This window comes from Acinonyx jubatus, chromosome C1, assembly GCF_027475565.1.
Source record: "Acinonyx jubatus isolate Ajub_Pintada_27869175 chromosome C1, VMU_Ajub_asm_v1.0, whole genome shotgun sequence".
In the NCBI taxonomy this organism is placed as follows: Eukaryota; Metazoa; Chordata; class Mammalia; order Carnivora; family Felidae; genus Acinonyx; species Acinonyx jubatus.
This window is the reverse complement of record NC_069381.1, coordinates 132,637,323-132,660,656: the sequence shown is the minus strand read 5'-3', so window position 1 is coordinate 132,660,656 and position 23,334 is coordinate 132,637,323. Positions and strand designations below refer to the sequence as shown.

The 23,334-nt window shown below is 39.2% G+C and overlaps 1 long non-coding RNA gene across 3 annotated transcripts in view; it reads left to right on the top strand.

The window, feature by feature from the left end:
* LOC128314022 (uncharacterized) overlaps positions 1–23,080 on the top strand; it is a 64,694-nt gene extending 41,614 nt beyond the window's left edge. The window contains exon 4 of one of the 3 annotated variants that reach the window (XR_008295321.1): positions 22,298–23,080. This is a non-coding gene — a long non-coding RNA (uncharacterized LOC128314022). Of the gene's footprint in view, positions 1–54; positions 8,360–12,405; positions 16,814–22,297 lie in introns of those variants that run through there. The other 2 variants (XR_008295322.1, XR_008295320.1) reach the window with 2 other exon arrangements.
* The last annotated feature ends 254 nt before the right edge of the window (positions 23,081–23,334 follow it).

Sequence of the window (23,334 nt, the reverse complement as noted above, 5' to 3'; positions counted from 1 at the left end):
TACCTCTAACTATGGCAATAGAAAGCCATCTTTTAATTTCTCCCCTTCCATCAGAGTATCCTGATGGCACCGAAGACCAATGACAGTGTGACCATAATGTACTGTTCTGCCAGAAATAGTAATGAGAGGAGCAATCAAGTGCAGCTGGGATGAAAAATGAAGTGGAGATCCTAGGACAGATAGGGAGTGGGTTACGGACAAAGGTGTGAGAAAATAAAAGGAGGAACAGAAGAGAAGATTTGAAATATGACCGTCTTGAAACTGGCAGATCAGCAAACATCCGAAGAGAGGAAGGCACTGAACTCATCGACCTTTCCTGAATGGAGATGAGAAGATGCGTGTACCACGAGCAGCTGGAGCTGCCTTTATTTGGAAACTTCTTCAGAACAACTCTAGCTCTGGCTCTGAAAACAATATGGAATCAGACGTTGGAAGAGAGAAATGCTGCTTGTTTCTCCAGGGCCACAAGAATTCTGATCACATGAAAGCGTCACTTGTTAAAATAAAAGCCCAAAGTTGTTCCAACTCACTTGAAACACCACAACACAAAACGGTCTTGACTCAATTGAAAAGTATAGTAGAGTCACGCCCTCATCTTGACTCTGAGGGATCTGCTCCTTCAGCCATTTGAAACAGGACGGTTACCTTTACTATTGATTTTCCTATTAACAATTCATTCGTTTGTGTTAAGCTTTGTGCATTTCAAAATATGTATCTCATAAATGGAAGCATTGGGATTCAATTTTTTAAACCCTCATTTTATAAATTTGAAAGCGAAAAATCTTTAGAACATTATTAAAATCTGAAAGATGTGAAAATAATTTGAAGTGATCCCATCAAGGTTTCAAGATACTATCTTCTTTGTTTTCCGAAGATTGAACTTCCATCCCATTTCCTTTGTGGACTGAGAATGTATCTTAGTGATGACGGTGCTCGCACATGGTTGTCACTCAATAAATGTGTGTTGAACTAAACCTCATTATTCCCATTGCAATGAAGTAGATAACAACAGGTTTTAATTCTAAAACTATCGCTTAATTGCTCTTTCTTAGCTTGTTTTCCTCATATTTAAAATCAGGAATAAAGCTTTCTGTCTCGCACTGCTTCCGTGTGTGCTGGTAAATATCTAACAACTTGACTGTCCTTTCCAGATGGATAGATAGATAGATAGGCAGATAGACAGATAGACAGACAGATGGATAAAGGACCTGATGTGTAGCTTCTGCCTGTTTCCATGGTGTAAATATTCCCACCACAGACAATTTTGAGCTACCAACATGACGTCACTGAATTGGAAAGAGCTGTGTATAATCTACTCTTGTGGTTTGATAGAGGCCAGCTCCCAACACACCACGGTATGACTTTAAGTTTACGGTTTGATTTTATGCAATTGCTCTTCTGTGCTACTGTAATTTGGAGCACTAAGAATATCTTAAGAAGTAGTAGTTTAGTGGATGCCGCTGGGTCTCTTGCATGCTGTGATGCATCCATTGCCTAGCTGCTGTAGTGTAGGCTGATTACCATTCACAGCTGTCCCCTTGTCTGCAGAATTACCCTTGACGGGGAGGGGCCTCACCCAGGAAGGCTACACACCCAGCTCCAACACTGCCCCCTGTGATGGACTATAGACATTGACTGTCTGACACGAGGGAAGAAAACTGTCAACCTTTTGTCTCAAGCTGCGACCAACTCTGCAGTACAGTTTCTGCTCCAGAGCTTCTTATGGGAACAGAAGGAAACCAAGACCGCAGCCTCTCTTGGTTCTTCCTGCTGCCTTGCCCCGCCTCTCTCAGAAAATAACCTGAATAAGAATCCCTTTCTTAGGCTGCTTCTAGGGCACAAGATCTAAGATAGTCGAGAGCAGAAGTGGTCTTAGGAAGCAACTGTAAGGGTAGAATTCTGAAGTTGGATTCCTTGTTGTCTAGATGTTAGGCAATCACTGGAGGTAGGGGGAATATTGATCATCCCAGGTATAGTGTGGCAGTGCCATTGCTAAGACTTTTATCTGTGGCGAACAGGGATGGAGTACAGGTGAAGGGAATGTAATAATTGGTGCAATGTCTCAGGTATTTGAGAAATATGGGGGAAATAGTATCTGTAAGGACTATGGAACTGGGTGACTATTGCTAAGTGCTATTGATTCAATGAAGAGAAATAATGACCTGCTTACATCTACTAGCTACCAATTTAAAGCAAAGTGTTAGAAAGCCACCTGTGAGCATTTGAGGCTCTCACCTTCTGTAGTTGAAGGATAGACACAACTAACATTAGACAATGCTTAGTCACCCTGTATTTACTTGTAAAAGTGGGCTGAATTTTAGAGAAGCTAAATTCTTAGACTAGACGAGTCTTCTGTGTTAAAATTAGGCCATGATAAGAAGCAAATGAGATCCTGAGACTTTGAATCTGCCAATTCCCCTGAGACCTTTCGTTCTACGGAAGACTTACACCTTGTTGGAAAATAGAAATTCTCTCCTTGCCCGAAAGCTATCAAGAGGCTCCAAACAAGGCCGACTCCTTATAACACAATGGTTTTGTTTCTCAGGTCTTCCCTCATCTCTTCATTTGGTCCCATACCTATAACAATGGCTAAATCTTAGTACAGACTGGGAAAAAGATAGAGATTTGTGAGACTTGGTTAGCATGCTCCAAAAAGAACCGGGAGAATATGCTTGGGAATGGCCTATTAGAGTGTTGGATCAAGTGGGGATCAGGGGAGTAAAAGCCAGTCAAGGGAGAATTTGTTGATATGGGGCATTCTCCCATGATACACTGTTAAACACTCTAGCAAGTGTCTGAAGGGTAGTTCTAATATACTGCTGGGATAGTTTTAGAAGCTGGATAAGACCAGTGGTCTACAATAAATGAAGCAGAAGTCCTAGAACCTCTATGGAGTCCAGTGGAAGAAATTGTGGAGGAAAGGATCCAAAGGCTCAGAGGACAAGGCATGCTACAATGAATCTAGCACATAAGGCTGAAAAATATATTGACTGGCCAAGTTCTTCACAAGGGCTGGAAGGCATTCAGTTTATCAAGGAAATAAGGGATATATTGGTGGTGGTCATGGGGACATCAGGGTCTTTAAGAAGGCTGGTGGTAGGGGTGCATGGGTGACTCAGTTATTAAGGGTCCGACTCTTGATTTTGGCTCAGGTCATGATCTCACAGTTTGTGAGATAGAGCTCCCATGTCTGACTCTATGCTGACAATGCAGAACATGCTTTGGACTCTCTCTCTCTCTGCTTCTTCCCCCCTCCCCCGACTCTCTCAAAATAAATAAGCATTTAATAAAAAGCAGCCCAATGGTAGAATGTCCTCTGTAAGCTGGGGCTAATTGTAGGGGCATGCTGTAAAAAACTGATCTTGGTAACAGTGGGAATGATAGGACTTCTGAGGAGTAGAAGCCAAGTAGCAACACTCAACTGTCAGAAATAAAGTAGCACAATTACCATGGTGAGTAACAAGGTCATAATGGCAGGCAGAAGAGAATGACCCTTAGGAACCTATGTGAATGGTTCGTTGAACGTGGCGTTTTTAGAGGCAAGATAGATGGGTATCCAGCAACATCTTGCACTTCTTACCACTAAGAGAGAAGCACATTTGGTAGGCATCTTTGGGTTTGGAGACAGCATAACCTGCTCTTAGGAATACTATAAGTCATGTCTTAGATGACAGAGAGGGACTGTAGATTTGAGTAGGTCTTAGACTCTGTTGCAAGCAGGCCTCTTCCTTGGGCCAATGACATAGCAGACTCCATAGTACTAGAGATATGTGTGAAAGAGAAAGACAGCATATAGAGCTTCTGATATGGACCCATAGGTGAGTCACAGAGAAGCCCGTCAGGAGCAAGAACAGATCATCTGCAACAGAGAACTGTATGCCATTTGAAAAGCAACTCCTGGCATTATACTGGGCTCTGGTGGAAATTGAGCTTCTAAACTTAGGATATTCAGTGGCCATGTAGCCAGAATTTTCCATCATAGCTAAGTACTGTCACACTCTGATACAGTAATATCCCTGGATATTGTAATATCCCCTGCAATATCAAGCTACTTGCTGGAATTGACTACATCAGATTCTTTGTACTATAGAAAGTACAGTGTTTCATCTTAACTGAGATCCACTCATAGTCCAGGTATGAGTTGGTTTTTTTCTGCTTGCTCGTTGTTGGTCAACACCAGTATCTGAGGGTTCCTTGAGTGTCTAACTTATTGAAAGGCAATCTTGCATAACATTACCTTGGAACAAGGGACCACTTTACAACAGATGAAGTGTGGCAGTTGGCATTTGACTGTGGAGTATACTGCATGGCTTCTTGAAGGCAGGGGTAAAGCTGAGGGGCTGGTTTAGAGATGACACACTCAAAGTATGGGGTCCTATTCTTTAGGATATGCTATACAACTGCAACAAAAAAAACATTACATAGTACTGTGGACTCAATAGGTAAAATGCATGGGTCTGGAAGTTTAGGGTTGGAAATAGAAGTAGTCCTCTTTCTCATCACCCTAGTAACCTGAGGTCCTTGTTCTCAGATAAGGATGCTTCCATCATGGATCATAGAACTCAAAGCCCTGGCTGGCACCACATCACTTATTATAGCTGGTCAGCAAGCAAGGAAAGTTACCATATTGGCAGAAGTAATTGACCATGATTATGAGCAGGTACCCTGCTGCTACATAAAGGTGTAGGGCACCTCTCCTGCCCATTGTGAAAAGCAAATGCAGTAACTGTGGCTTGAGAAGGACACAGAAACAGATTTCAGAGATGAGGACTTAGGTTATACCACCAAGCAAGCCACCTGGACCAGCCAGAGTAGTGGCTAAAAGTGGGAGAGGGTCAGAATGAGAAAGAGGGTGAATATCAGCTACTGCCTTGCAGTCAGCTAAAGCAGTGGGGGTTGTAATTTGTCCCAGCAACTTTCCTCTTGTAAGTTTTCCCAGAAGTGCTGTCCAACCAGAATCCTGAAGAAGCTGTGCCTAGATGGAAATACTTACCCATGGAAATTACATTACCTAGTAAAAGGGCTTTTACAAAGTCTCCTCTATGCCATGGTCTATGGTCTTTGATGGACTTTTGACAAATCGCTTAGCCCAGACTTCAGAGTGTGTGAGTGTATGTGCTAGTGCTTGCATGTGTGAATCTGTATGTTTTGGACATGATAATGTTTGCAATCTTGGTAACTGCTCAGTGATAGTCAAGGTGGCTGGACCAGGTCATGACTCATGCCAGATGACTCTCCTACAGGTTCATGCCTTCCAACTTCAGGCAAGCCCTCATTGCTGTTCAGCATTTTGTCTCTGTTCCCCCCCCCCCCATTATATTTCCCATAGCTCCTGCTCCAAAGCCTTCCATTCTCCTCAAGTCCAGAAAACCATTCCTGTAAATTTCAGAATAGCAGATGACCTCAGAACATACTTTATGGTGATGGAAGCTAACTAATGTAAACTCTAACTTCTTACTCCTCACCTGGCTTTGGGGACATTGTTCTCTTGTGGGTCTATCTTTCCACGGCTTACTCTTATTCTACCTCCCGCACTTCACACAGGTCTTCCCTACAGGCCTCTTTGGTCATTATCACCATCTTAAAAATAAACGCAGGCACAAATAAGCCAGGCACAAAACACATCAGTATCTTCTTAGCTATTCTGTCAATTATGTGTTCCCAAGGTTTCTCTCTTATTTATTTTTCATTTACTTATTTTTACAAGGTTTCTCTTTTAAATCTGTACTTGATTGGCATTGCTGAGGTTAGAACTTCATTTTCTTCCTCCTGGATAGTAGGAGCCTTTGGTGTTTCTCTTCTTCGTGTCCACTAGAATAATCTTTCTAAAACATGGACTTGATCTATTTTTTCATACTCAGACTTTCTTTTTGTCTTTCCTTTTTACTGTAAATGAAATGCTTTGTATTTTGTTGTGAATGCATGCTTTATACATTGTGAAATATAGCATACCAGAAGAATGTATATAGCATATAAGTAGCATTTAAAAACTAGTAAAATGATCACTGCTCACAAGTCAGATTAAGAAGTAAGAGACTACCTTTTTTTTTTTTTAAGTTTATTTATATATTTTGAGAGACACAGAGATAGAATGACTGGGGGAGGAGCAGAGAAAGAGGGAGAGAGAAAATCCCAAGCAGGCTCCACACTGCCAGTGCAGAACACAACCTGGGGCTTGAACTCACCAAACTACGAGATCATGACCTGAGCCAAAACCACGAGTCAGATGCTCAACTGACTGAGCTACCCAGGCACCCCCCTGAGCTACCCAGGCGCTCCAAAAAGATACTACCTTTACTTTTGAAAGCCTATGTTTTTTGAGTTCTTGCCCAATTGCATCTCCCTTTCTTTGCCCCAAAGGTACCCACTATCCTGAAATTATGTTAGTTATTCCCTTGTTTTCCTCAGTTTACCATCTTGGTATATATATTAACCTATATAAAGATTATATATGTATACATTATATAAACTACATCGCTAGGGGTGCCTGGGTGGCTCAGTCGGTTGAGCATCTGACTTTGGCTGAGGTCATGATCTCGCTGTCTGTGAGTTCGAGCCCCATGTTGGGCTCTGTGCTAACAGCTCAGAGCCTGAAACCTGTTTCAGATTCTGTGTCTTCCTCTCTCTCTGCCCCTCCCCCACTCATGCTCTCGTGCTCTCTCTCTCTCTCTGCCAAAAATAAGTAAACATTAAAATTTTTTTAAATAAAAAAATAAACTACACCTCTATATTGTTTCATTTTACCTGGTTTTGAACTTCATATAAAGGGAATTATAATGTGTTATTCCACATAACTCGATATTTTCACTCACATGATTTTTTTGAGATCCATTTATGTTGATAAATATACCTGTAATCTGTTTTTCACTGTTGCATAGTACTCCATTTCAAAAATACATTCTGATTTTTTTTTTTTTTGGTCTATTTTACTGTTGTTGGGCATTTGGACAGACTTATTGTTGCAAAACAGTTTTATTATAATTGTTTTTGTATAACTTTCCTCATGTTCATATATTTAAGAATTTCTCTAGGGATACCTGAGTGGCTCAGTCAGTTGAACATCCGACTCTTGATTTTGGTTTAGGTCATGATCACAGGGTCATGGGATCAAGCCCCAAGTCGGGTTCTGCCCTGAGGGTGGAGCTTGTTTAAGATTCTCTGTCTCTCTTTCTTCCCCTCTGACCCTCTCCCTCTCATACTCTCTCAAATTTTTTTTTTTAAAGAGGAAGTTCTCTAGAACATATATCTAAAAGTGGTATTGTTGGATATGCACAAATTCACCTGTCCTGTGATTTTAAATTGTTTTCTAAAGTAGTTGTAACCACTTCATTCTACATCAGTAGTGTATGAGAAGTATCTTTAGTCCACATATTGCCAGTTCGTGACATTTTTAGATTTTTAACTTTGAACTGGTCTGCTTGGACATGACATTGTATTTCATGATAGTTTAAATATACATTGCCTTGATTACCATTGACATGGAGAAATTTTTCCTATGCTTACTCTCCATTCATCTTCTGTGAAAAACTATTCATTATGTCTTTTTCCCATTTCTAGGGGTTGTTTGACATTCTCATTTTAATTCATAGGCTTTCAAATTTTATTCTGGACAGCAGCAATCCTTTATCACTCTTTTCCTTTTTGGTTTATGTTTTTGTTTACTTTGAAAGTTATTTATTACCCTGAAGTGTTAAGTGCATTTTCCTATATAGTCTTTTAGAGGTTTAAAGTCTTGCTTTTCCCATGTAAGTTCGTGAGCCATCCCGAACTGAGTGTTCATGTGTTCAAAGACACTACCACGTTGTTTTTTCCTTCGTGTGGATCATCAGTTGTCCTTGCAGAGGTCAATGATAAATTCATCCTTTTGCCACTGATTTGCAATACTAGTTCTTTCCTATATCAAGTTTCCACCTAGGTGTACAGATCGGATTCTGAAATCTCTGTCCCATTTCACTGGTCTATAGGGTTATCTCCACATACACCTAATCTCACACTGTCTTAGTTACTACAGATGTGTAATAAGCCTTGCTATCTGATAGGTCAGGTCCCTCCTCTGGTTATTATTCTTTAGATAAAAATTTCTTCAGACTATTCTTCAGTTGTAGAGAAAAACTTTGTTCCTTTATAGCTCCATCTCCCACCCTTTAACCTAGTTTTAAAATTATTTATATATATATATTTGCATTTATCTTCTAAATAATATAGGGAAGGGGCATCTGCGTGTCTCAGTTGGTTAAGCATCTGACTTTGCCTCAAATCATGGTCTCGTGGTTCATGAGTTCACGCCCCACATCAGGCTCTGTGCTGATAGATCAGAGCCTGGGGCCTGTTTTGGATTCTGTGTCTCCAACTCTCTCTGCCCCTCTTCAGTTCTCTCTCTCTCTCTCTCTGTCTCAAAAATAAATAACCTTTAAAAAAATTACTCTCAGGGCACCTGGGTGGCTCAGTTACTTAAGTGTCCGTGTTCGGCTCAGGTCGTGATCTCACAGCTCATGTGTTCGAGCCCCGTGTCGGGCTCTGTGCTGACAGCTTGGAGCTTGGAGCCTGCTTCAGAGTCTGTGTCTCCCTCTCTCTCTGACCCTCCCCTGCTCATGCTCTGTCTCTCTTTCTCTCTCAAAAATAAACATTAAAAAAATCTTTTTAGTAAATAAAAAATAACTGTTTCAAGAAAATAAATAATATAGGGAAAAAAGGAGAAAGAAATAGGAATTATAAGACAAATATGCATTACAAATTACTCTGCGGATGGGCTCTGTGCTGTGACACTCGTTCAGTGTTTAGCTAGTCTATTTAAAACTCTGCCTTAGTACGTACTTCCCACTCATGTGGAGACTGAAGGCCAGCCAGCAGTGGAAGCTTAGGTCTTCTGAGGCCTTTTCTAACATACGTCCCAACCTGGCCATGCATATGTCATTCTTCCTTCTCTGGTACACATGGAAGCTGTTCAAATCCCTATTCCTGTATTTATCTCCTTTTCCATTCCCTGCCTTTCCAGCTTCTCAATCTATCCATTGCTTCTTCCAAGTATTTTCCCTTGCCCAGGCCCCGGCCAGTACCTGTGCCTTTAAATGTTTTGCAGAAGCTGCCTGGGAAAGCCACCCCAGCCCTGGGAATGCTCCAAATGGGGTGACACAAAGGGAAGCTTTTACGCTGGTCATTAAGGAAACTCCAGTGGAGACCCCAGAGCACAGTTCTTTGAGCATAAGGTCAGTCTTGGTCCCTGCAGCAAGGTGCATGAGGACTGTGTGCTCTACAGTCTTGACACAGATCCGAGTTGGTGGTGGGGTTGGGGGGGGGGGGGTGGGGCGCAGTTTAAAATGCCACAGCACTCTCTCACTACAAAGCAGCAGTTTCTTTCTTCACCAAAATCATCCTCTGGTTGTAAGTTCTTGATTGGATTTCAGTGTTCTTCATGAGTTCATTCTGACAGGTTTTGCGAGTTCATTAGCTGCTTGTGAAAAGGGACGGAGCCGCTTACTTAGTTCCTACTTCGCCATTTATGTTGATGTCCCTGGCCCAGTCGTCTATTCTTGGCTCTTTGCTTTTCTATATCCATTTTAGAATCAGTTTGTCAAGTTCCATGCAAAATTTGTTTCTGCCCACCCCCCAGTTAAACTTTTTATTTTCAGATAATTATAGATTTAAATGCAGAAATAATACAGAGATCCTATGTATTCTCTACTCAGTTTTCCTCAATGGTAACATGTTACAAAAATATAGTACAGTGTCACAAATGGAATATTGACATTAATACAGTCAAGATACATAATAGGCCGTTATCACAAGGGCCCCTTGTGTTGTTTCTTTAGAGCTACATTCAACTTCCCTCTCATCTTCACCTCCTTCATAACCCCTGCTTACCACTAGTCTGATCTCCATTTCTATAATTTTGTCATTTAAAAAGTGTCATATAAATGAAATTAAACGGAGTATTCCCACCCCCTTGCCTTATGGTAAGAATCTCCTGTACAATGCTGAATAGAATTAGTGGTAAAGTGTAACACTGTCAGATTCCTGATTTTAAAGATAGTCTGTATAATTGTTGTTGTAGGTGCTTTTGTAGATATTCTTTGTTTAGTCAAAGAGGATCTCTTGTATTCCTGGTTTGCTAGGAATTTTATTCGGAACGGTGGCTGCATTATATTGAATGTTTTTGCTGTACCTATTGGGGTGATTTTGAGTTTTTCCTTTAATCCTTTAGTGTAATGAAGTTATCCCATAGTTTTCTAATATTGAATCAACTTTGATTTTATGAAATAACCACAACTTGGTAATAATGTATTATCTTTTGCATATATTCCCTGGATTTAGTTTGTTAATATCCTTTTTCATGTGAGATTGGCTCATAATTTTCTGTTTCAAACTGACTCCGCATGGTTTTGGTGTAAGAGATATGCTAGTCTCACCAAATATGTTAGATAGTATTTCTTCTTCTTTTCATCTCTAAAAAAGTGGAATAATCTGCTTCTTGACAGCTTGGTAGAATGCATTAGAAGGAGTATTTCAAGGAAGTGTTTTCCATTGCGGAAATTCTAAATGACTTTATCAGTTTACTGAGAGGGTTCTAAGGTGATTCAGATTTTTCTAGGTCTTTGTGAATATGTTTGGTTACGAATTTTTCTAATTTTTTTTTTTTATTTCATGGAATCATTCAAGTTTACTGCAATAAAGTTGATATAATATTCTATAATCTTTCTAGTATGTGCTGCATCACTAATTAAGTCCCCCTTTCATTCCTCATATTGTATATTTTGTATTCTTCTTTTTCTTGACTATTATTGTGAGAGATTTGTTCCTTATTAGTCTCATAATAGTCTCATGTTGATTCTCCATACGTTTTTCTGTCAGTTCATTAGCTGCTTGTGAAAAGGGACAGAACCTCTTACTTAGTTCCTTAGTTTTCTCCTTACATTTTTGAGTTTCATTTAGTTCTTTTCTATTATTTTATTGTCTCCTTCTATTTGTTTTGTCGTGTTCATACCCCATTTCTACCTTGACCTCGGATTTGTGTCATGTCACTAAAGCATGAGTCTTTGAAATTTGGGTTCCAGGTCACCAGGAATTAGCAGTTGCCTCAGGCTAAAATTTCATCCAAACTTCTTTAGCCCCTCCCTTGGTTTTTTTGTGTGTTTGTTTGCTTGCTTTGTTTTGTTTTTTAGTTTGTTTGTTTGTTTGTATTTTGTAATGGGTTCCTAGCTGGTCCTCTATTTATGACAGCTCATTCAGGCATTACCAAAAGTGCCTTTTATTTTCTGTCCACTTTTTAAGGTGTGCCACCCAGAAGAGTTTTCTCAGAAATTACTCTGCTTATAGCCCTCAAATACCCGCCATGGCTCCTACTATCTGGAAACAGTGTCCAAATTGTTTAGCATAATTTTCTGAGGGATATGACGTCTGTCTTTCATAACTTTATGTCCCACCATGGGATTTTCTTTTCTAGATGGAAACTACTTTTTTAAGTGTTCTAGACCTAGGTCGGTGTCATTTCTTAGAGATAATTTCCTAATTTCCCAGTCCTTTGAACACGTAAGCCACTGTGTTCTGCAATATTACTAACAGGTTGTACTGAGAGCTTCACAGCACTGTTCAATGTTTGACAAAGGAATGAATTCATGCCCACCTCTTAGCTGGATTTTGATTTCATTGAGGGCAAGGACTGTGTCTAACAGAGAGTAGCCATTCAGTGGAAGGAATGAGTATAATTTTGAATATCTCACTTCACTTACCATGTATCTTCTCACTAGTTCCACATTTGATGCTCTGCCTATAGAGGTAGTTACCAGTAAAATAACAAGCCCCTATAGCCACTAGAAGTTTTCTTTTCTACAGACGCAAACACCTGTGGGCCAGCTCTTCAGTGGTATTAACCAGATTACACCAAGCATTTTGGTTGTACCTTTGGGTTCCGGAGTCTAATTGCTTGTAATGAAACACTGGAGTCATAATTTGATGGTCTGTAGGTTTCTCAGCTGTTTCTGTCTATGAGAAAATATATAATGGGATATTTTACACGTGACTGTCTACATTTTATATGCAACACATCAGTGTTGTGTAAATTTTGTGAACAGCTTCTATTATCTTTGAAACCACAGAAGCAACAAACAGTTATAATTATAGTCTGAAGAAGCTATAGTGTTTCAAATATGCCTACAGTAGTGGTATTACAATGAGAATGCTCTGTTTGCCTGCAGCTTTCACTGTGCTCAGTGACATCACAATTATACTAAATTTTAACAGAAACTTCTGTCCTTAAACAGAAACAGCTTGTTTGAAAATCTAAGAGTTTTCTTTCTTCTGAATTCTTTGATTCTTCACTGAATAAAAGTGGGAGAAACAGTAAATATCATGGCATAACTCTATTCTTTGTTACTTCCCCGGCTGGTTTTTACTATCACGGGGTAATAGGTATTCTACTTGGCTCCACATGGGGAATGAATGCACGTTATTTAAAACTTCTTTCTGCGCATCTGCTACTTGTCAACTCATGATCTTCTGATCCTTGAAGATTTGACAACCCTGTGATTTGCCGTAATGGAATTACTGAAAAGTTATCAACAAAGACGTTGCAATGTAAGAATGCAAAGTAAGTCCTTAGATGTTTAGAGGGATAGGAACTTCAAAAGGAGAGTAGTGGCCGCAAAGAAATACCTGAATCATGCCATTTTTGGTGCGGTCCGGGGCATGTCTTTAATGTCAATCTGGGAGAGAGGGTGTTGGGGTTGCCTTCCCTTTTCCTCCGCTGTGACTTTTTTTTCTGTAGCGTAGTCATCGACACCTCAAATGGTGCTGAAACACCTCGGACTGGGAAAGTCGAATCAAAGGAGACCCTACCTGCGATTAGAAACGCTGCATCCTAGTTCCGCCTCTTCCTGCCATTTTTGCCACTGACTGTGGCAGAATCATTCAACCAATCATTCAGCCCAGGTTTTCTGGGCTTTTATGCCTTTATCTGTAAAATTTAAATGTGGGTTAAATCAGTGATCCTCAAGGTGTGGTCCCTGGACCAGTCACATTAACATGATCCGGGAACTCCTTAAAGAAGCAAATTCTTGGGCTTTACCCCAGATTCACCGATTCAGAAACTCTGAGGGTGGCATCCAGCAGTCTGTGTTTCGAGAAGCCCTTTGATGCACATTAAACTTTGAAAGCCACTGGGTTAGGTAAACTTTAAAAAACTTCCAACCCTAAACTTCCATGAATCTCTATAAATTTAAGGGTAATTTAAGCCTAAATTGGATGTTAAGTAGGCATATTCTTCTGCTTGTAATTAAATTTAAAATTTGGATTCCAAACACAGATTTAGAAGCATATGTAAGAAAAAAAAAGAATGCTAAAAGTGTTGTCCAAAAAAACGTAATTACTCTGAAAATGTTTTTGAATATAAGCATTTGTAGAATTTGCCTCCCCTTGACACTGCAGAATGAACTTGGAATTTCTGTCGTACGTGTATCTTGATGAAAATTTCCCCTGAATGATCATCACCGCTTAATGGCTGGGATTTCAGAAAAATAATCTAAAATTATTCAGATTTATTGTAATTCATTTCTTATATTTACGAAGGATAACCGTTAATAATCTGTTCTACATAAGTGCACATATGGCTAAAATTTTTGTTATTGGATATTTGGGCCTTTGGTCTCCTATAGAGGGAAATGTCCTTGTGTTTAACCACTTCTGTGCTTTATTAGCATATGCTTTACCTAACAGTCAGTCTGGCTCCATTTTTTATTAGTGTTGAAGAGTTTGGGGTAGTGATTTTGATTTTCTAGGAGTGGTATAATTATATTAACCAAAGCTTTATGCTTTCCAAGGTCACTGAAGGAAAGAGCTGGAGAATCTTTTATTCTTAGTCTAAATAAGTTAATAAATATAAACATGCAACAGAGAAGGTAGAAAATCAGTTTTTTAAATAAAAATAGAGTATTATAGTACATTTAGAAAGTCAAATGAGAACTGGAAAAAGGGATTGGGTAAATTGCTTTTTTATTCTGTGTTGATGAACAACATAGAATCTGAAGAGCTGGTCTCAATAAAGACTGACTGGATCTCTGCTTTCTGTAAGAGAATCCAAAGTCAAGCCAATGACTGGAAGAGGTCACATTTCAGGTAGCTATTTCCATGACCTATTTCTAGAAGCCTGTAAAAAATTATCTGAAACATTAATTGGCTTTATTTTTTTTTCTTTGCCACCAGAAACAGCTCAAAGAAGCAAGCTGAAAGCATCAAAAAAATAAGTTGCTGTTACAAAATCAAGAGAAGTGCACCGATATTTTGAAACTGATTCATTCAAAAAATATTTATGGAGAACCTACTGTGTTCTAGGCACTGTGCTTAAAACTGAGGGTAGACTAATGAAGAAGATATTTATGCACCTTGGCTGTCAGACATTAGGATGTAGTGAGGGACACCAACTTAAAAAAGTGATTATGTAAATTATAAATAAAAACACAGTCCAATAAACATTATGAAATAGATATATAGACTACATAATACAAACGTAGCTTAGTCTGACTATCAGAAAAGACTTAAAAATTTTTTAAAATGTTTTATTATTTATTTTTGAGAGAGAGAGAGAGAGAGCAAGCAGGGGAGGGGCAGAGAGAGCGGGAGACACAGAATCTGAAGCAGGCTCCAGGCTCTGAGCTGTCAGCACAGAGCCTGACACAGAGCTCAAATTCATGAGCTGTGAGATCATGACCTGAGCCCAAGTTGGATGCTCAACTGACTGAGCCACCCAGGTGCCCCCAGAAATGACTTTAATATACGTTATAATGATTGTCACTCTGCTATTTGGGGACTGGAAGGTTGGGGGCAAGGGTGATGTAAAAAGCCAGTTAGAAGGCCATCACAGTGATCCAGGTATGTTTCCTATTATCACAGAACTTATGTTGTAAAGGTTGTACATAAAATACCAAAAATGAGTGCCAAAAACTTGTATAACTTTTTTTTCTGGTTGTGTCATTACAGGACAAACCATCTCAAAATTTAGTGGCTAAAGACACCAATTTATTATATAATGGGTCATAGTTCTATGAGTTAGCTGGGCTCAGCTAGTGATTCTTTTCTTTTTAATGTTTATTTATTTATTTTGAGAAAGAGAATGAGTGGCGGAGGGGCAATGAGAGAGAGGACAGAGGATCCAAATCAGGCTCTGTGCTGACAGCAGAGAGACTGATGCAGGGCTTGAACTCATGAACTGTGAGATAATGACCTGAACTGAAGTCGGATCGTTAACTGACTGAGCCACCCAGGCACCCTTCAGCTGGTGATTCTTAATCAGAGTTTCTCATGAGGTTGCAGACATATACACCAGGTACCGGAGTCCTCTGAAAAATCAACCAGGATGGCCTTTCTTGCACACATGCCTGATATCTCAGCACATCTGCAGGTAGCCATCCTTTTAGCAACATAACCTGAATTTCTTTCTCAGTGGCTCAGGACCCCTAAAGGCAGGAAATCAAAATTGCTAGTCTTTTTAAAAGACTCTTAACTTAGAACTGGCATTGCCTCATTTCCACTGTGTTCAATAGTTCAAAACAATCGTAGGTGAGTCCAGATTCAAACTGGTCAAACAAAAACTCCACATCTTGACGGAGGGTTTCAAGAGCAATGGCAAGATGACCAAGATGACCCCCAATGATCTTTGCCTTTTGTTGTCATGACCCTGTAGAGTTCTATTCCATATTGGACAGGGCTCACCCTGTATAACCAATATGACACTGTGGAAATGATGGTCTGTGACTTCCCAGGCTAGGTCATAAAAGTCTTCCTCTCTTATTCTTTTCTATCACTATCCTTGAGGAGAGCTGGTCCCCATATTGAGCCTCCTTCTGGAGAGGCCCGCAAGGAGAGAAATTGAGGCCTTTCATCAACAGCTAGTACAAACTTGTCAGCCATGGGAGTGAACCACCTTGGAAGTGGATCATTCCGTCTCAGTCAAGCCTTCAGGTGACTGCAACTCAAGTCATTATTTTGAGTACAATGTTGTGAGAGACCTCAGGCTTATATCGCCAGTCTAAGAAGTTACTGAATCCTGACCACAAAACCTTTGTGATGTGATAAATATTTACCTTTGCTTGAAGCTATTGAGTTTGGGGGCAATTTTTTATACAGCAGTAGATAAATAACACAGAGGTAATTTTTGAAGATAACCTGAGGGCACTGTTTGGTTTTTTTCCCCCCACTGGTGAATCTCATGCAGCATAGTACTTGACTCACAGTTTAATAGCACCATGAAAGAAAGAAGGTCATGGTACTCCATTCAATGAACAGCATTCTCATTGCTTAGCTTCTAGGGATGGGAGGAAGTCAAACACTGAGTAACAGGAGGTCTGTACAGCAGAAGTGAGATCCTGTGTGCAGAAGAAACATGGTCTTCATGCAAAGATAGACCACTCAGGGGAATGTAGACGGTCACTTTTTGGTAGGCATTACAGGATTGTTGACAGCCCTGACCGGTATTGCAAAAGTCAGAGACCAAAAGCTTCCTGAAGACGAGAAAGATTATATCAAAGAATTCTTGTTGGTGCATGTGTCCTTCTCTTCTGTCATAGCAAGTGATTAAACTGATCTGTAGAAAAACTGATTTGCTCTTCAAAAAAGCTAGTGACTTGTGTTTTGCTAGGCTGGCTACCCATGGATTCTGGGCTGATTTGTTCTCATATCTTCTTAGTACATTTATTCTTTCCTTATATCAAAGATAAACCTAAGCTTTTTTTCTCCATGTATTTTAAGGAAATACTGACTGAAAATCAGAAAAGAGCAACAGAGCTAAATGTGCATGCATGTAACAAATTCTTTTCTTAAAGTTTATTTATTTATTTGGTGGGGGGAGAGAGAGAGAGAGAGAGAGAGCGTGAGTGAGGGGCAGAGGGAGAGGGAAGAGAGAGAGAATCCCAAGCAGGCTCCATGTGGTCCATGCAGAGCCAGGTGCAGGGCTTGAGACCACAAACCATGAGATCATGACCTGAGCTGAGATCAAGAGTTGGTCACTCAACTGACTGAGCCACTTGGTGTCTTAGCAAATTCTTAAAACTTCAGAGTAGTCATACAACTAAAATCATTATCCCTGTGTTTTATAGTTCACAACATTTCCTTGTATCTTTGAAGCTTTAAAGATGTCCAAGAGAATAAACCTTGCTCATATTTTATTAATATAATTTTGGCATAATGCTTCTGTATATCAGTATTTTTCCAACATGCAATTGAGAAATGAGAAATAATAAGAAAAATTACAGAGTTGAAGTTTCGGTTGGAACCCTTGGAAAGGGTCCTCTGGGATCTGAAGTACTGTCAGTAAGATATCTATCTATCATATTATATCTATTATTTTTAAATGGGCTATGTTTAAAAAGAAAAATAGAGGCAGGGCTTGAATAAGAATGGCAGGGTAAGAGTGAGTACCCCAGGAGGGAGAAATAATATAAGGTGTTTGAAAAGGGAGACAGATGGAAGGAGACCATACAGAGGTCAGCAAGTTGAACTCTTTGACTGGAGCAATGAGTGTGTGCTGAACAATCCTCTCTTGCCCATCTGCCTTCTCACGCTACAACTTGTCACCTCAAGTTCCCTCCCTGCAATCAGAGGACATACATTTCTCTTACGTGTTTCCCTGGTTCCTGGAAGGAGGCAATAAAAGCTGTCCCCTCTCCCTCAAAATATGCTGCTTCCATTCCTTAAATAAAACCTCTTGTATTGATGCTGGGAGACGGGCTCAGAAAAGGTCAGTGTGAACGACAATGAGCTTACTCCACACAGAGAGAGATGCTGCCAACCTTCTGGGCGCAGGGAGGTGTACCTGGAAATGATACTGAGTTCTCAGCGTGGATGGGGCCTGTCAGAGAAAGGAAGATTTGGGGCCGGGATGGAGTCACAGAAATCATACATGTGTTCCATGCAGCATTTTTGTATTTTCAAATCTTTTTTTTTTTAATGTTTATTTCATTTTTGAGAGAGAGAGAGAGAGACAGAGAGAGAGAGGGGCAGAGAGAGAGGGAGACACAGAATCTGAAACAGGCCCCAGGCTCTGGGCTGTCAGCACAGAGCCTGACGTGGGACTTGAACCCACGAACCAAACCACGAGATCATGACTTGAGCTGAAGTAGAATGTCTGACTGGGCCACCCGGGCGCCCCAAGTTTTTGTATTTTCCAATTAAAAGACTGATTTTCAATGCTTGGAAGAATGAAAACCATGGTTGTTGCGCATTGCTCTCGTTGGGTATATATTTGTTTCGGTATCTTCCAAGAAGGACAACTACACAGGAGAGTGAAATAGACATCGTTTTTAATTGTAAAAAGAATGTATTCTCTTTGAAGAAAATTTGGAAATGCAGAGAAGTATGGAGAAGAAGGAAGAAGAACAGAAAAAAAAACTACTGCTTTGAAAAGCTGCACTGTGAAAAAATACACCTGAAATATTAGGTATATTTTCTTCTTCCAGCCCACTTCCTCCTTTTTTTCCATGCAGGGTGCTTGACACTCACACACACCCATGATTTTGTATTTGTCCTTATTCATTTAATTTTATAAATAATTTTTATTACTTTTTCGGTTAATGGCTATGCCATTTACCACAAGGCCATCTCACACTTTTCAGGTGTGAAAATGTAGCCATTGGTTTCTTAACCATCCCTCTGTTTCTGGATATTTCGGTTGGTTTGACAGTCACTGTTATAGATGATGTGATGGTAAACTTCTTTGTGTACTAAGTTATTTCTGGATTTAGAAATTTCTTAAAAGATGGATTTCTGTAAATTTTATTACTTTATTAAAGGATAATAATACCATATATGTTACTCTTTACGATCATCTGAACATTGGCTTGATTTTTTGGTGAAATAGATTTCCTCCTTATGACTAATGAATTCTAATCAAGACCCAAAATCACATATAAGACATTGTCCATTTAGACTTGGGCATGTCTCTAGACTTCAGGATTTGGTGTCACCCCTGTGATTGTTCTCCTGTGGCTTGAATGCCACTGGGATGGTAGGTACATGGTTGTAAACATTGGATTGTAGGCAAATATACACAATTCTTCCCTGAATGAGTTCTCATCGAAGAGCTGGAGGTGGGGCGGGGAGAAGAAAACAACTTTAAAAACAATACCCAAGATTATCAATAAACATCCTTTGGCAAATGGTTTGAAAATTTGAGAAGATACAATAATACTTAAAACAGAATCTCCTTTCTATTTTTTCACTTTTTTAAAAAATACAAACGTTTTGGAATAAGCCCTTCTGATAAAGCTCCACTGAAATTATGCCTATGTAGAACGTTTACATACAATATAGAAACCTTTATGAACAAAGAAATTTGTGGAAGTGATATTGCTCACCTATATTCTCCGTTAGAGACTCACCTTTTGCAAATAAAATGGAAGTTTATATTTTTATTCAGTAGGCTGTTTTAGATGTTTGCTTTTCACTAAGCTTTTATTACCATGTAAATATTTTTATATGTTGTTATGAGTGCATCCTCCTATTAGTTTCAAATTCCGTAGTGTCATAATCTCACAAAAGGCTGAAGCACTGATTATGCCTCAGATAATGTAGTTGTTAATGATCAACTTAATGTTAAAAGCCATTACTGCTCATTGACATAATTCTGAGAACATTATACTGTAGAAGTGCACCTTTTGTGTGGAAACAGAATGACAAAATTGAAATGTTAAAAGTTGAGTGTCTGAATAATAGCCTGTGAAATCATTTAGACAAGACCATTGTTGCCCTTATTGTTCAAAGACTAGAGAGTGACAGGATGAGACAAAAAAGGAGAAACACCACAAGGGCTCCACTTGCAGGTTTGAAGGGAGATGGAGAGTAAAGAGGATCCTTATTTGTCTGTTTCCCTCTCTTCCTGGAGGGTCTTCCCCTAACAACAGAGCACCCTCCTCTGGCCACTTGCCAAAAGGGGATGCCTGCCTCATTTTTGATTGGCAGGATTGGAGCCAGGCAGGGAGGAGTTGTAAGTATCCTGCAAGGAATTTTCCAATCAAGCATTGCCTCAGAGTGACCCGAACCAGTCACCCACGACCTCTTCCATGCTGCTGACTGGAGGGCTTCTGGTCATGAAGCATTTGAAAGCTGGATAGAAACTTTAGAAACGCAGGTAGTATACAGTCACCTTTCCAGACAACCTGTCAGCTCATTTTGGTACTTTACATCTTGGTCTATTTTGCCCCCGAAGATGGAGGCAAGTCAATAGAGAGAAAGAAGATGGTACGTGTATGTGGTGGTGTGGCGGAGGGGTATGGGTGGACCCCCATGCTTGCATGATGGTGCCAGTGGGACCTAAAACACAGGTGTAATTTCCTGCTGGATCATCTAACTTCACTCTTCCGTGCTCAAAGACTTAATTTCTTATCTTGACTGACCATTGACTAATGTTGATATTTGGTCACCACAGCAACCATGTGAGCAAAATATGGATAGATTACAATTAGTTCATCATTGAACTAGAAAAATCCAAAGCTTATAATCTGCTTACAGTGGGTAAATGACAATTATCTTCATATAATATTAATGTTACCGTAAACTTTCTATGTTCAGGCACCATTCTTTTTTTTTTTTTAATTTTTATTTATTTATTTTGAAAGAGAGAGAGAGAATGTGCGTGCACAAGTGGGGGAGGGGCAGAGAGAAGGAGAAACAGAATCCCAAGCAGGCTCTGCACCATCAGCACAGTCCGATGAGGGGCTTGAACTCACAACTGCAAGATCATGACCTGAGCGGAGATCAAGAGTCAGGTGCTTAGAGTGAGCCCCTGAGGTGCCCCCAGGCACCATTCTAAATGCTTCATATATATTAATAAGAGTACTTTGCTAAAGTAGAAGTGCACACTGGCCTCAGACTGTCAGGAGGAAATAATAATTGTATTATAATAAGGGATAAAAACTGATACGTATAATGTACTCTAGTTTTTAAGAAAAGATTAAATTATGCTTGAAACTGCTGTTTAAAAAAGTAGAGAAATTTGTTATATATGTTTAAAACATTTTTATGAAAATGAATCATTAAAATATTTTATTTACATTGAACTTTTAATTTTAATTTTATTTTAATTTTAAAAAATTGATTTATTTTTGAGAGAGACAGAGTGTGAACAGGAAATGGGGCAGAGAGAGAGGGAGACATAGAATCCAAAGCAGGCTCCAGGCTCTGAGCTGTCAGCACAAAGCCCTACCCGGGGCTCAAACTCACAAATCACGAGATCGTGACCTGAGGTGAAGTTGGACGCTTAATTGACTGAGCCATCCAGGCGCCCCATATTTACATTGAACTTTTTAAAGTAAACTTTATTTTAAGGATAGTTTTAGATTTACAAAGAAACTACAAAGGTAATACAGAAAGTTCCCATATATCCCACACCCATTTCCCCTATTATTAACAATTTTACGCTAGGATGGTATATCTCTTATAGTTAATGAGACGATATTTACACAGTTGACTTTGAACAATGAATGCAGGGGTTAAGGATGCTAACGTCCTGCACAATAAAAGATCCACATCTAATCTTTGGTTCTCCCAAAACTTAACTACTAATAGCCTACTGTTAACCTGGAACCTTACTGATAACATAAATAGTCAATTAACACATATTTTTGTGTGGTATATGACATGAAGAATATTGTATTCTTACAATAAAGTAAGCTAGAGAAAAGAAATGTTATTAAAAATTATAAGGAAAATAAATTTACGATACTGTATTGTGTTTATTGAAAAAAAAGAAAAATCTGTGTAGAAGTGGACCCATGCAGTTCAGACCTGTGTTGTTCAAGACTCAACTATACATTACTGTTAATTAAAGTCCAAAGTTTATTCACATTTCTTCAGTTTTTTCCTAATGTCCTTTTTCTCAGAATCCCATCTAAGACTCCACATTATATTAATTATTATGTCTTCTTAGGTTCCTCTTCACTGCTACAGTTTTTCAGATTTTTCCTCTTGGCTTTTAGACTTTCTCAGACTTTCCTTGTTTTTGATGACCTTGACGTTTTAAGAAGTATTGGTTAGGCATTTTGTAGAATATCCCTCAGTGGGGATTTATTGGATGATTTTCTCATGAATAGACTGAGATTATGGGGATAATTTATAATATAACTGAAATGGCTTCCAGTTTTCTGGCATACTAGTTTTGGGGAATAGCTCGTCACCTATAATTAATGGAAGAAATACTATGTATTTAGGGTTAGGATGTATTGAAGATTGGACTGATATATATGTGGGTTCACAGGTATATAAAACACAACAATTTCACAAGTCATTCTGAAAATGTTTACCTTCTTTTATTCAACAGATCTTCACAGAACACCCACTGTTTGAGTCACTTCTCTGAGCACAGGGAATAGAAATCTGAACGAGTGACAGAAAGATAATTTCTCAAATTGCCATGGAAGAAAGGTTTCCTGTTAAAGTTCTGAAAAGAAAGGAATGCCACTACTTCCTTCCAAACCTATCATAGTGTCTGAATTTCTTTCTTTTTCTCTCACTAGAAATGGAGATTTGCAATATTTATTAATGCCATTCTATAACACAAGTTCAGCTTTTCGTAATAACAAATTCAACAGACCCTAAAATTCTTGGTTACATGTACTCTTTTTTCGTGTACCTTCTCAATCATTACTTATATAAGATTTCTGCATTAAAATATTTATGCAACAATACTCTTTATCAAAACATTTTATTTTGAAATAATTTTAGACTTACAGAAAGTTACAAAAAATAACTTACATAACTATGGTACAGTTATCAAAACCAGAAGTTCACATTGGTATAGTGTCTTTTTCTTTTTTTATAAACTTTTTTTTTTTTTGAGATAGAGCATGGACGAGCCATGATGAGTGGGGGAGGGCCACAGAGAGAGGCAAACACAGAATCCGAAGCAGGCTCCAGGCTCTGAGCTGTCAGCACAGAGCTGATGCGGGGCTCAAACCCACAAACTGTGAGATCATAACCTGAGCTGAAGTTGGACACTTAACCACTGAGCCACCCAGCCGCCCAGGTATAGTGTCTTTTTCTACACTTACAGTCCATTTTAAAATCACCCATTTTTTTCATGATCCAATCCAGGATCCCATATTGTATTTAATTGCTCTGTCAGGTTTTCTTTTTTTTTTTTTTTCAGTCTGTGAAAATTTCTTAGTCTATTTTTGTGTTCTATGATGTTGACATTTTTTAAATAACATTTTGATGGGCTGCTATATTGTAAAATGTCTCTCCTTTTGGAATTGACTGGTGTTTTGCAATGGTGAAAGTGAAGTTCTGCATTTTTGGTAAGAATACTACATAAGCGAGGGGCGCCTGTGTGACTCAGTAGAGTATCTGACCTCGGCT